Source organism: Callospermophilus lateralis, chromosome 1 (genome assembly GCF_048772815.1).
Source record: "Callospermophilus lateralis isolate mCalLat2 chromosome 1, mCalLat2.hap1, whole genome shotgun sequence".
NCBI classification, from domain to species: domain Eukaryota; kingdom Metazoa; phylum Chordata; class Mammalia; order Rodentia; family Sciuridae; genus Callospermophilus; species Callospermophilus lateralis.
The window spans coordinates 60,037,353-60,051,929 of NC_135305.1; positions in this window are offsets into that span (position 1 = coordinate 60,037,353).

A 14,577-nucleotide genomic window follows, 5' to 3' on the forward strand; every position below is an offset into this window, starting at 1 on the left:
TTGTCAGATAATTGAAATATCTAGATAATATCAATTACTGCTTTTTATGGATAGTTTTTCGTCTCATTTTCCTCACCTGCTTCTTTATATATATGAACATTATGGATAATATGTGTGAAGGCTTTAAGTTTAATTTATCAGAATATGAGTTTTGTTCCAGTAGGCAGTCAAATTAGTGGCAGATCCCTTGGATCTTTCAAATTTGGTGCTAGACTTTATTAGGATACATCTATTTTAATTATAAAACTATATCTAGGACGTAGCTTTTGTTCCTAGAGCATAGTTATCATCCCTGCAGTGTCTTTCTTCTGTGATTTTATTTGGATATATTCTTTTCACTGAAGTCTCTTCTTTCTACCTGGGCCTAGACTTAACTCCATTACTATTCTATATACAATTTCTACTCATCTCTTAGCATTCTAGTTAGTTATTTTTACTGTTCCATCCGGAATCTCATTTTGAACATGAGCAGCTTAGAAATTGGCAAAGAACTTGAGTGAACACTTAGGCGGATTTTAGGGGCCTCTTTCCTGTGAAAGACTCCACTTCATCATTTTGCTCCTCTCAAGTCCTAGATATTTCAACAGTCCTAAATTCAAGTTTGTTTTCTCTGCCAAACTGGTTTTCTATTCTCTATGTTCTAGTTCCTTATGCTGAAAATACAGAAATTCCTTCAGGTTGAAAGCAGAGATGAGAGTGAGATTCATTTCATATTTTTTCTTAAAGATTGTAGGTCTAGATTTGTGGCTGTCTAACGTGGGCAGACAGTTGCTTTATATATGTCATCATCATTTCTATTTCTTTAGGTAGAGCCGAGTAAAACTCAAACCAGTTACTACATTATCACCTTCAAAAATATTTATTTCTTTGCATGTGGTTATCCTCAAAACCAAAAATAGTCTTTGTTATTAGTGAAATTTAGATAACTACATTCTTACTAATCATTATTATTCCCTTCTGTTATTTTCTCTTTTGTGGTATTTTAAAAGTTTTATGGAAGTCATCTGATTAGTTTTTAGTATTTTTTTTCCATTGTAAGTATTCAACTCCAAGTTGTCACTTTAATCTCAATATAGTGACTGAAGTGGACCCTGAGGTACATTACATAGACCTAGGTTCAAGAACACAGGGCTTATTCCCCAGTAGTGAGGAAAGATCCTTGAAGACAAAATGGAACAATCATCTGACATTAGGGAATGATTGGCCAGAGATAATTGCCTTGCCTTGCCCACGTTCACTCTCCCTTCCCAGGGCAGCCTGTACCCAGACCTCATCAGTGCAGGGAGATCTAGACCCAGCCTATTCACAGCACTGCTTCTCCCTTAAAAAAAAAAAAAAAAAAATATATATATATATATATATATATATATATATATATATATATATATATATATATCCTATTTTTCTCCCTCAGGCATTGATCTCAAGAACCCTCCATAATAAATCCCTCACTGATTGATTTCTGTCTTCATGATTTGCTTTTCAGGAAACAAATCTGCACGTTATTAAATAAAAGTCCTTACTTACATTGTACAATTCTTTCATTAGTCAAAAATGAAATTATGTAAGCTTTTCTCTTATGATTTGAGCTTCTATATCTTGTTTCAGTGAATATCATCTTTGGAACTAATATGTTACTTTTCCATGTTGTATTCTTCCATTTAGAGTTAATTATTCTGTAATGGTATGTACTAGAAGTTTAATTTTGTTTTTATTTGCATGCTAAATCAATTTTTTAGTCTTGTTTATAAAAATTTCTATCATTTCCCTGAAGTTATGTGACATATCTTATCAATTAACAAGTAGCCTGCTTCAATTCTTATTCTTCCATTCTTTCAGTCAATTAGTCTATCCTCAAATGAGTACCAAACTGACAGTCTTATCATGTGCTGCTGTGTTTGTCATAATATCTAATAAAATGCATTTCCTTTTTATACTTTTGGAAAATCATTTTAGTGATTCATGAAAATGTATCTTTCTGTTTAAAATTTGGAATTAATTTGTCATGTTTCTCTCAAAATCTAACTTTGGTGTTGATTGGAATATCAATGAATTTATAAATTCAATTGAGTGCAATTAAAACCCTTCAAATTCTATTCCTTAGATTCATGAATATATTAGATCTGTCCATTCATTTATCTATGCTTTGATATCTTTTAATAGAATTTTAAAGAGAATTCTATAAACCTCTCAGGCAATTTTTCATAGATTAACTTCTCTGCAATTGACAGTTTTTGTGGTTATCACAATGGCATATATTTTCCATTTCATTTTCTATTTACTTATTGCCACTGAAGAGAACTTACTGAATATATTGAAGAATGATTTACTGAGCTGGAAGATAAGATTAAAGGAGTCTCTCAAAATGAATTAATAGGGAATAAAGAGCTAGAAAGAAGGAAATAAAGAAGTCAAAATATATGGAGTAATAAAACTTGCAATATCCATCTAGGAACAGAAAAAATGATACATATTAGGAGAAAATATTTAAAGAAAAAAATTGCCAATTGTTTCAGTTAATGAATGATGTATAACTTCAGATTAGAAAGACAAAGAACTGAAAAGAGAGGAGGAAAATTTCCCTCATTAAATATATTACAGTATCATTTAAGATTATTGAAGACAAGGGAAAACTCTTATGATTTTCAAAAAGAAAAATATGATTACAATGAAATTAAAAACCAATACCTATTGACCATGACAACAGAACCACCAAATTCAGGAAAACTTTTCAATTAAGGTTAAAACTGAATATTTTGCTTTAGCTTCTATACGTGAGAGTAAACATTTTACCCTTGATTTTCTGAGTCTAGTTTATTTCACTTATCATGATATTATCTAGTTTTACCTACTTACCAGCAAAAGCTATAATTTCATTATTCTTTTTGGATAAATAAGCTCCATTGTGTATACATACCACTATATATATATATATATATATATACATACACACACACACACACACACACACACACACACACCACATTTTCTTAATCCATTGATCTATTGATGAGCATCTGGGCTGGTTCTATAATTGGTGATTGTGAATTTTGCTACTATAAACATAAATGTGACTGTATCAATATAGTATATTGGTTTAAGTTCTTTGGGATAAATACTAAGGAGTGGAATACATGGATCATATGGTGATCCTCTTTCTAGTTGTTTGAGGAATATCCATTCTGTTTTCCAGATTTTCACTTCCATCAACAATGTATGAGTGTACAGTCTCCCCGACATCCTCACCAGTATTTATTATTATTTGTGTTCTTGATCATTACCATTCTGGCTGGAGTGAGATGAAATCTCATGCATTTTCCTGATTGCTAGAGATGTTGAGAATTTCTGTGGTCCTATATTTACTGACATTTATGTTTCCTCCTCTGAGAAATGCCTGTTAGTTCTTTTACCATTTATTTATTGGGATAAATATATATATATATATATATATATATATATATATATATATATACACACACACACACACACAAACACATATATATACACACATATGAATTAATATACATATATACATATGAATTCATATATATATGAATTCATATACATATATAAATAAATTGAGTTATTTTATTTCTTTTTATATTATGGATATTAATCTCCTGTCAGAGGAGCAGCTGGCAAAGATTTCTCCCATTCTGTATACTCTCTCCCTCTTCATGCTCTTAATCATTTCCTTTGCTGTGCAAAAGCTTTTCAATTTGATGCCATTCAATTATTGACTCTTGGTTTTTAATTCTTGAGCTTCTAAGGTCTTGGTTAGGAAGACAGTGCCTGCATTTATATGTTATTTATATGTTTATGTGTTGACCTTGTTTTCTCTAGCATTCACAAAGTTTCTGGTCTAATTCCTAAGTCTTTGATCCATTTTGATTTGACTCTTGTTCAGGGTGAGATATAAGAATCTAATTTTATTCTTCCACATATGGATATCCAGTATTCCTAGCACTCTTTTTTTTAAAATGGCAATGTTTTCTCTAACATATTTTTGGCACCTTTGTCAAGTATCAGATGCTTGTATCTGTGTGGGTTTTCCTCTGGGTCCTCTGTTCTACTGCATTGGTTCTTCATTTCTATTTTATTGTCAATACCATTATGTTTCTGTAGTATAATTTGAGATTAAGTATTGTTATGCTTCCTGCATTGTTTTTATTCTGGGTCTTGTATTCTTCCAAATGAATTTTAGGATTGTTTGTTCTAGTTCTGTAAAGAATGTCATTGGTATTTTTATGGGGGTTGCATTGCATCTATATATTGCCTTTGTTAGTGTGGCCATTTTGACAATATTAATTTCCTGTACTCAAGAACATAAGAGGTCTTTCCATCTTCTAGTGTCTTCCTCAATTTCTCCCTTCAGTGTTCTGTAATTGTTATTGTAGATATCTTTCACCTCCCTGGTTAATTTAATTCTCAAGTATTTGAAATTTTTCCCAAGGTTATTGTGAAAGGAATGTTTTTTCTTATTTCTTTATCAACAGAATTGTTGTTGGAGTATAGGAAAACTATTAACTTATGAGTATTGATGTTCTATCCTGCTACTTACCTGAATTCATTCATCAGATCTAGAAGTCTTCTGGTGGCGTTTTGGGGTTTTCTAGATATAAGATAATGTCACCAGAAAACAGTTAGTTTGACTTCTTCTTTGTTCGCTTGTACCCTTTAATTTCCTTCTCCTGTCTGATTGCAATGGCTAGAGTCTTGACATATATATTGAATAGAAGTGGTGAGTGGACATCCTTGTCTTGTTCACAATTTACTACTTTAAATTTTCTCTAGTTAGCACAATATTGGATTTGTATTTGTCATATATACCCTTTAGAACATTAAGGTAAATGCCTTCTACTTTTAATTTCTTCAAATTTTTTAACATGGGTATTGGATTTTATCAGAAGCCTTTTCTGCATCGATTGACATGCTTATATGATTCTTGTTCTTAATTCTATTTAAGAGGTGAATTACACTTATTGATTTGCATATGTTGAACCAACCTTGTATTTCTGGGGTGAAACTCACTTGATCATGGAGTATTATCTTCATGATGTGTTTCTGAAAATGGTTTTATAATATTTTATTAAGGGCTTTTGCATCTATGTTCATTAGGGATACTGGTCTGCAGTTTTCTTTCCTTGATATGTCTTTGTATGGTTTTAGTGTCAGGGTTATAATGGCTTCCTAGAATGTATTTGGGAGGGCTCCCTCACTTTGAATTTCATGAAATAATTTGAGAAAGACTGGTGTTATTTCTTCTGTAAAGCTCTGGTAGAACTCAAGAGAAGAATCCATCTGGTTCAGGATTTTTTTTTATTGTTGGAAAGCTTTTAACTGCTGTTTGAATTTCATTACTTGATATTGGTCTGTTTAGGTTTTCTGCATCTTCCTGGTTTAATTTGGGCAATGTCTTCCTGGTTAAATTTGGCAATGTCTTCCTGATATTCCAGATTATTGGAGTACAAGTTTTCAAAGTAGTTTCTAATGATCCTCTAAATTTCAGCAGTGTCTATGGTGAGATCTCCTTTTTCATCTCTAATTTTGTTAATTTGGGTTCTCTCTCTCTCTCTCTCTCTCTCTCTCTCTCTCTCTCTCTCTCTCTTGTTATTTTGGCTACTTACTTTTTTTAATCAACAATTTTTTGCATTGATCTTTTGTATCAATTAATTTATCCTCAAATTTATTGCTCATCTTAATTATTTTCTGTCCTGCTAATCTTGAAATTAGGTTGTTCTTCCTTTTCTAAGGCCTTGAGGTGGAGCAAAAACTTACTTATTTTTTCATGTAGACACTTAATTGTGTAATGTTTTCTCTTAGAACTGCTTTCATACTGTCCCAGAGATTTTGACACTCTGTATTTCTGTTCTAATTTTTTCCAAAAATTTCTTGATTTCTCTCTCATTTTTCTATGATCCTTTCTTCATTTAAAAGATTATTGTTCAATCTCCAGGTGTTATGTCATTTATATTATTTTTACTACTGTTGATTTCTAGTTTCACTCCATTTGATCTAATAAGATGCATGGGATTTCATCATTTTTTTTGTAAGTCCTAAGACTTACATTGTGACCTAAAATATGGTCTACTTTGGAAAAGCGTGCATGAGCTGCTGAGAAGGTAAATCAGCTTTTGGGGGGATGGAATCTTCTGTAGATGTCCATTAGGTCCAGTTAATTTTTAATATTTTTTACATCAGTGATATTCATTAATTATTTGAATTACTTCTATATTTGTGATAAGGGTATTTTGAAATCTTCTACTATTATCATATTGGAGTCAATTTGGAATTTAATGTCCAATAGTGTTTTTTAAATGACATTATGTTCATTAATATTTGGAGCATATTCATTTACTATTGCTACATCTTCTTTTAGAATTCTTTTTTTAACAGAATTTAATGGCCTTTTGTGTCTCTTCTGACTTATTCTTGCATGAAATATGCTTTGTCAGATACAAGAGTAACTGTTTCTACTTTCTTTTTATCCTGTTGGTGTATTTGCTTATGAGATGAATATCTTGCAATCAGCATATAGATTAATATTATTATTTTATTTACTCTTCTAATCTATATATTTTAATTGGGAGTTGAGACCACTTGCATTCAGTGTTTTTATAGATAAATATTTAATACTTCTTGTTATTTTTGTTTGTTTGCTATATTTAATTCTGATTTGATTTTTATTTAGCTTGTTACTCTTTTAGTAATTTTCATCTATTTGGGAGCTTTGGGGTTTGTTTTTGGGTTTCTAGATAATTTCTTTTGTGTTCTGGTCTATTTTGTCTGCTATATGCCTCCTGTATGTTAACATCTACCTAATTTTTAATGTGAGGAAATTTTTCCATTTCTATCTTATTAAAAATGTTCTTGATGACTTTAGTCTACATCTCCATGTTCTCTTCTATTCCAGTGACCCAAGGTTTGCTCACTTAATGCTGTCCCAGACTTATTGTATATTTTGCTCAGGGTCCTCTTTTTTCTTTATTCCATACTGAGTAGTCAAGTTCATATATCCTGTTGTCAAGACTGGACACTCCATCTTTGAGGCCCAAAGGTATGTTTTCCACACAATTTAAACTGTTAGTGATATTTTCAAGTTAATTTTTAATTTGATTCATTTTGTCTTTCGTGATTGGTTTCATTTCAGTATTTCTATTTCTTTAATCTCCTTTATTTGCTCTCTTAATGCATTGCTTAGATATTATTTTAATTCATTAAAATTTCTTTTTTTTTCTACCGAGGATTTAAACTCAAGGGTGCTTTACCATTAAGCCACATTGCCAGCCCTTTGTGTGTTTTATTCTGACACAGGTTCTTACTAAGTTGTATAGGGCCTCATTAAGTCATTGAGGCTGGCTTTGAGTTTGTGATCCTCCTGCCTCAGCCTCCCAAGTTGCTAAGAAGCATTCACCACCATACCCATCTTCACTGAACATTTTACTAATTAGTTTACTACTTAGTTTTTTAGAATCTTTCTCTGAAATTTCACTCACTTCCATATAAGTGAGATCCTTTGTTGGGGATTGTGAATTGGGGGAGATACTTGTTTGCCTGTTTCCTCATGCTTTTTAAGATCTTGAACTTGTGCATCTGTTAAGATTGATTTCCCTTTCTGTGTTATATGTGTCCTTTTGTGTGATGTTATCTTTGTTGTTGTTGTTTTGGGACTTCTCCAATTTTTGATGTATGAGTAGGAGGGACCTGGTTGTTGGTTTGAGGTTTTTGTATACTCCTGTAACTACAATGATGCAGAGTTCTAAATTGAAATTTCCAATAGTTCAGATTTAGTCTTGACTGAACTTTAAGCACTATCAGTGTGTATTTGAGATTTGATCTACACTCACTATTGCTGTGGGGATGCTGGTCTCTGCAGGACATCTGGATATTAAGGTATCTGGTAAAATCCACTTTTAGGGCACAGAGATAAAAAAAATCCACAGATTTCACATTCACTGCTATAAATATGAATTTAGGTATCAGCCTTAAAGTACAGATGTCCTGTGTGGTCCCTAAAGGTGTATTCCCAATAGCTCTTTTGAGCACATTTTCTTTGTGCCTATGTCAAGCACTCTGATTCAGGAACATTCTGGGAATCATAATAGGTGACTGCCGGCAACTTCTTTGATAAATTACTGATCTCCTGTCTCTGCTCACCAGGGTGCAGCACTTATAGATGGCCCATGTTGCATGGATACCAGTTTCCATGTCTGTCTTCATTTTCTGTATCAAGAAACATTTTCCACCCCAATAGTCCTATTTCTTGCTGAACTACATGCTCATGGAATGAGCAATTTTCAATTGGCTTTCACTGAACCACTTCCCCTACCAACTCTGTGTCTATAAATATCAGCATTACTCTGTAATGTACAGGTTCCCTTAAGGCAATTTTTTCTTTAATTTTTAAATTTCTTTATCTGCTCTCAGTGTTATCTTATCACTCTCCCTGAATCCTGGTTCTTCTCAGATGCCACAGCTACCATTGCTGGTAACCAAGTTTGTGCATCTCTAATATATTTTATTTATTATATTATGTTCAAACTTTCTGACTTTATGTATCCCTATGGTTTCTTTTACATTCAATATTAACTTTTAATAAGTTCCTTTAGTTATCCACCTCACTACAGAGCGATGTCCCTGCTTTGTAAGTGTGGTGCTGAAGAACTGTTGGGAAGTGTATCAGTCCTCTAAATCACCATCTTCTCTCTCCCTGACATTCTTTTCTAATATTAAAAAAATTGAAAGCTGGGGTTAATTTTACACTCAAAAGGTCTTCATTGATACTATCTACAATTCAAGTGCTCAATAGCCACACATGGTTGATGGCTACCATATTGGATAGCACAATTCTGGAAAACATATTGATCAATATGATGCATTGATTAATACACAAATATAATTGAGAGCAACACCAACATTTAGTAGCTTTTAGGATGTGCTAAAACAAACACATTGTATGGATTATTTGATTTAATAAGTTTATGGAGTTAACCCATAAATGCTACCAGCAACCGCATAAGCCCTTGGTTGACTCAGACTCTTAGTTTGAATCATGTGCTCCATTCAAATGAAATGTTAAAGCTAATGGTACTGGAATTTTCTTTATTCAGATGATAGCTCTGGCTGGCATTTACTCTATGTCCCAGGGTCTGTGTTTTTAACAATGGTGTCTTCATGATGGGCTAAGAATTGAACAGACTTCTTTCTGCACAGGGTGATTGTTTTCAAGTTTTGTCATGTTGATATAAACAAGCATAGAATCTGTTTTCTGAATGTAAAACTACTTTGTCATTTCTAAATTCCCCAGGCTTTCCGGATAGTGTAAAGCTGTTAAATATGGATTTAACTGTGCACATTTCAGAGTGTTTCATTTTGAGGTGAGAGTTTTGCCATAGTTATGGCAGATATTTTCCTGTTTAGACTTCAGGACTATATTGAGACCTACAGATCAATGTGACCCCTCCCCTCTGGCCCCACTCCCATATCTTCAGTTCTTGATATTCAAAAAGGTTCATGATTTTTAAGTTAAATGTGATATTATTCAGTAGAAAATGTGTTTTTTTTCCTTTTTAACTTATGACAAATTTGATGTAATAATTTAAAACTCTAGAAAGAAACATGGTAATACAAAAACATAGGGAGAATGTAGTGAAAGAATTAAAAAGCACCTCCAAAAATAATTTTATGAAGTTAATTCTGATATTACTTATACTAGCTTCATTATATGGTCAAGAAACTTGAGATTCCTGTCCCTATGGACCACAAGAAGGACGGACAGAGCAGGATATAGAGCTCTATTAATTAAGACTGCTTAATTAATCTACACTTTTAATTATTTTGTATTGGTTTTGTTCAGATGTTAGTGAGCTGTATGGCAATGGATTATGAAAGAGTAAAGACGGGAACCAATTTGAGAAATATATTTAAATAATCAAAGCACCAGGACTTGAGAATGGTTTACTGAGGGAGGTTGATTGTCAGGAAAATCAAGGCTATGCCTAGATTTTTGACTTTTGCAAAACGTAAGATTATGTGAATGTTGCTGAGACAAGGAACACTGGAGAGAGTCAAGTTTTGAGAATAGGTTCTAAATATTCTAAACTCAGATTCTGAGTATTCGTGTCGTCATTTTAGCTACATTAAGATTCTGTTAGGAGCATGGTTTTAAAATGGCCTTCACTTTTACTGACTGTTAGAGTGACCAGCAGAGAAGAGAAGAAAAATGGTGCATTAAGATAAAAATCAAGATAAAAATATAAGAATTTTTCTTCCTTGTGAGTAGGAAGAAAAAATTACATAAGAATATAATTTTTATTTGGATACAAAGTGTTTCCTGGATAAATAACACATCAAATTTTTGAGGAAAAAATATAAAAGTTAGAATTGTTGACTACTCTAAAATTTAGGAAATAAAAATTCAATGAATATATCAATGAATGGATAAAAAAATACTATCAAATACTCATCTACCCTATTACATCTTCACAGCTGAGTTCTGTTTTCTGTGAAAACATTTTAGAAAAGAGTGAAATCTCTGGTGAAGTTCTAGCATCATGAGGCTCAACAAAAATTCTTGTGGTATTTATGATTTATTTGAATGGAAACACTTGTAAACACTGTGGATTAGGTTTAGGGACACCAGTACACCCTAGTGTTGTTAAAAATGCAATTTTTAAGCCTTTGTGCCATTTCTTTAGTCTGGTTAGTTCATTTTAATTAAATACCTTTGTGATTCATTGCTCAATAAATTTGAATCTCTCAATAATGAGACTGAATTGTAATGTTCACATTCATCTCCTGTATCTGAGAACAGCCAAGAGAAAACATTTGGGAGAGAGTACTTGATGAATTTCTCAATGGTTAAACATTTTGGAATAGCTGCTATAGGGAATATCCTAGGGAGGTTACACAGTATGGTTAAAGGGATTGTGCTCAGGGTTGGAATGTACACGTTAGAAGAAAGAGAAGGGAATTTTCAACTAAACATTATCTTCAATATTTAAAGAGTAAAATGAAGAAAAGTCTCTAAACTGTGACAGGAGATGACAGAAACTCCTAGGTTTTGAAATTCCCTTTATGTTCTCCATGGGTATAATATTAAGGTACTTCAGAAAAAATCAAATAAAATCTTTCCTTCTCTTGCAAAAGTTAACCCAGAGATGTGTCTGTTCTAGAGTAATATTTCATTAAGATCATTCATGACCAGGGGATTCTGCTTGGTACTTTTAACCTTCAATTTACCTTTTTTTTGTCAGATATATTCTTTACTTCTTAGGGCAGCAATCTTTGTACTTAAAATGAGTCCAAAATGAGACACTATTTTTAGTTCAGGGACTATGAGAATATAGTGATAAGTTGTGGACAATGAAGCATCGTGGGTATATAGTCCTCAATCCTTTCCTGTATGATGACACAGCTTCTAGGCCTTCTGCAGAATCTCAGTACATTTTGCTATAATGGTTTACGATGCTAAAATTTATCAGATGGGTGCTTCCTAGAACTAGTTGTGAGCAGGACATAGGATGGAGCAAGATCTCACAAAAGCCTCTTTGTGATAACTTGGTTAAGAAATAAGAAGTGTTTGAACCTAGTGGTGGTAGATAAATTAAAAATATAAGTACATTTTACAAAGTTGTTAGAAGAATAATTGGAAAGCCTTTATTTTAACATGACATTAGGGATAAGAAAGAAGTCAAAGGTGTATGATCAGGACTTAGTAGGTGGTAATGATGCCATTATGGTAGCAGAAGACTCTGGAGTAAAAGTGCATAGAAGAGTGTTGAGTAACATAAAGGGTTTTAGTTACTTCAATGTTGACTCTCTATCCTCCTCACTCAGATTTAACTTTTGTGCTGCAAAGATATGAACAGGTAGGATAATGTGTTGTAATGTGGGTACCCTGAATTTATTTACGTTTACCACCGTAGCAGTGGGAGAAATAGGAGGCGTGGGTAGTATCCAAGATGTGCTAAACTTCTAGTTTATATGTGTTCCTTTTTACCATCACCTACATTCTTCCCTACATGATCTCACTTTCTGATGTCTTGCAAACCTTTCAACTCTGCCAGGATAGTAAAACTGTATATGGGTTTTCTTTTAACCCTATGTCTTATACTGAATATGTATCTAAAGTCTCCTACTATCTCAGTGATTAAGATACGTTTTCCATTAACAGAGAAATCTATTTATTTGGGTCCAATCCAATTAATTTTTAATCACAGAATCTAACAGGAAAATATCCCTGAGCATACAGAACTCCTTTCATGGAACTTATCTGTTCCCATGCTATTTCATAATTCTTTCTAAATATTTTATCTTCCCATATACAGAAACCCCCTTCTATCTCTTTTCACTTCCTACTCTCATGGTCACTAACTCTATTCCAACACCTGTAGTAATATTTAGCCAGTGTTTAAAATGTCAGGGTGAAATTAGAGAAGAAATGTCAAGGATACAGTTTGGGGGCTTATTTGCATAATAATGTTAGACTTTTGAGAAAACAGTGGACAGAGAAGAGATAAGCATACAGAGCATTAAAAAAAAGTCAAGAATGAATCTTGGAGAATATTCATATTTTCAGGCTGTGAGGAAGTGCCACAGTCTGGCTGGGCACAAATCACGAGCCACTGAACTCCACCAGCACACTCCACACAGGCTCCCCGGGAATTCTCCCAAACGCCACACAGCTCCTCCAGCAACCCTCAGCCAGAAATATCCCTCCTCCTCTGGCACTTCCCCAACCAATGGGAACTCTCCAGGAATCCCCGCGAGAGCTCAATTGGAACTCAATGGGAACTCCGCGAGAACTCAGTGGCATCACCTCTCAACCACTACTTCTGGCAAAAATGCCATGAGTCATCCCGACTCAGCTGGGACCCTCAACATCTCCCCTCTTCTGTTTAATTAAACAACAAGCAATGTGTTTTTATCTTTGTGTGATAACTATACATCATCCATATAGTGAAATATTTGTAGTTCAGGATTTTGATTTCTAAGTGGCTGGATTGCTTTGTTAATACAAATTTGACACATAGTTGGGCTGTTAGCCATCCCTTGAGGGAGTACTTTCCATTCATATCTCTGATCAGGACCTTCATGATTCAGTGCAGGGATAGTAAATGCAAAACGTGGACTATCCTCAGGATAAATAGGAATTGAAAAAAAAAAAAAAAACTTTAATATCTATAGTTAAAACATACCAGGTTTTTGGCAAAGCAGACAATTGAGGAATCCCTGATTGAGCAGGTCCCATAATAACCATCTCATTATTAATGGCTCTTAAATCTTGCAATAATCTCCATTTACCAGATTTCTTTTTGATGACAAAAATGGGAATATTATAGGGAGATATGGAAGGTTGTATATGTCCCTCCGCTAATTGTGTGACCAGGTCATGGGCTGCTTGTATCTTTTCTTTAGTCAGGGGCCACTGAGGAGCCCACACTGGTCTTTCTGATTTCCAAGTAATTTTTATTGCCTCAGTGACCCCTTCTGAAAAGCAAATCCATGTCTATTTATTCCTTAATTTATTTGTATTGGTGCTGCTATACCTTGTTCTTGTTCTTGTTCTTCTAATCTTTATTCTTTCCTGAAACCTTGTCTAGCCCTAATAGTGGACGCATTTTGGTTGATGTCATTTGTTAATGTCAAACCTAATTGATCTAGAACATCTCGTCCCCATAAATTTATAGGAAGATGATCCAATACATATGGCTGTATAGTTCCTTTACATCCTTCAGGATCCTTTCAATCTAATACCATAGCACTTCTATGGGGATTAGTTGCTACTCCTAGGCCTCAAAGCGCTTGAGTGGCTTGTTGTAACGGCCAATGTTTTGGCCATTCTTTTTTTTTTTCTTTCCATCTATTTATTTATTTTTTTATTGGTTATTCAAAACATTACAAAGCTCATGACATATCATCTTTCATACATTTGATTCAAGTGAGTTATGAACTTCCATTTTTACCCCAAATACAAATTGCAGAATCACATCAGTTACACATTCACAATTTTTACTTAATGCCATATTAGTGACTGTTGTATTCTGCTGCCTTTCCTATCCCCTACTATCCCCCCTCCCCTCCCCTCCCATCTTCCCTCTCTACCTCATCTGTAGTTGTTCATTTCTCTCCCTTGTTCCCCCCACTTCCCCTCACAACCTCTTATATGTTATTTCGTATAACGATGAGGGTTTCCTTCCATTTCCATGCAATTTCCCTTCTCTCTCCCTTTCCCTCCCACCACTCATCTCAGTTTAATGTTAATCTTTTCCTCATGCTCTTCCCCCCTGCTCAGTTCTTAGTTGCTCTCCTTAAATCAAAGAAGACATTTGGCATTTGTTTTTGAAGGATTGGCTAGCTTCACTTAGCATAATCTACTCTAATGCCATCCATTTCCCTGCAAATTCTATGATTTTGTCATTTTTTAGTGCTGCATAATACTCCATTGTGTATAGATGCCACATTTTTTTTATCCATTCATCTATTGAAGGGCATCTAGGTTGGTTCCACAGTCTAGCTATTGTGAATTGTGCTGCTATGATCATTGATGTGGCAGTATCCCTATAGTACGCTCTT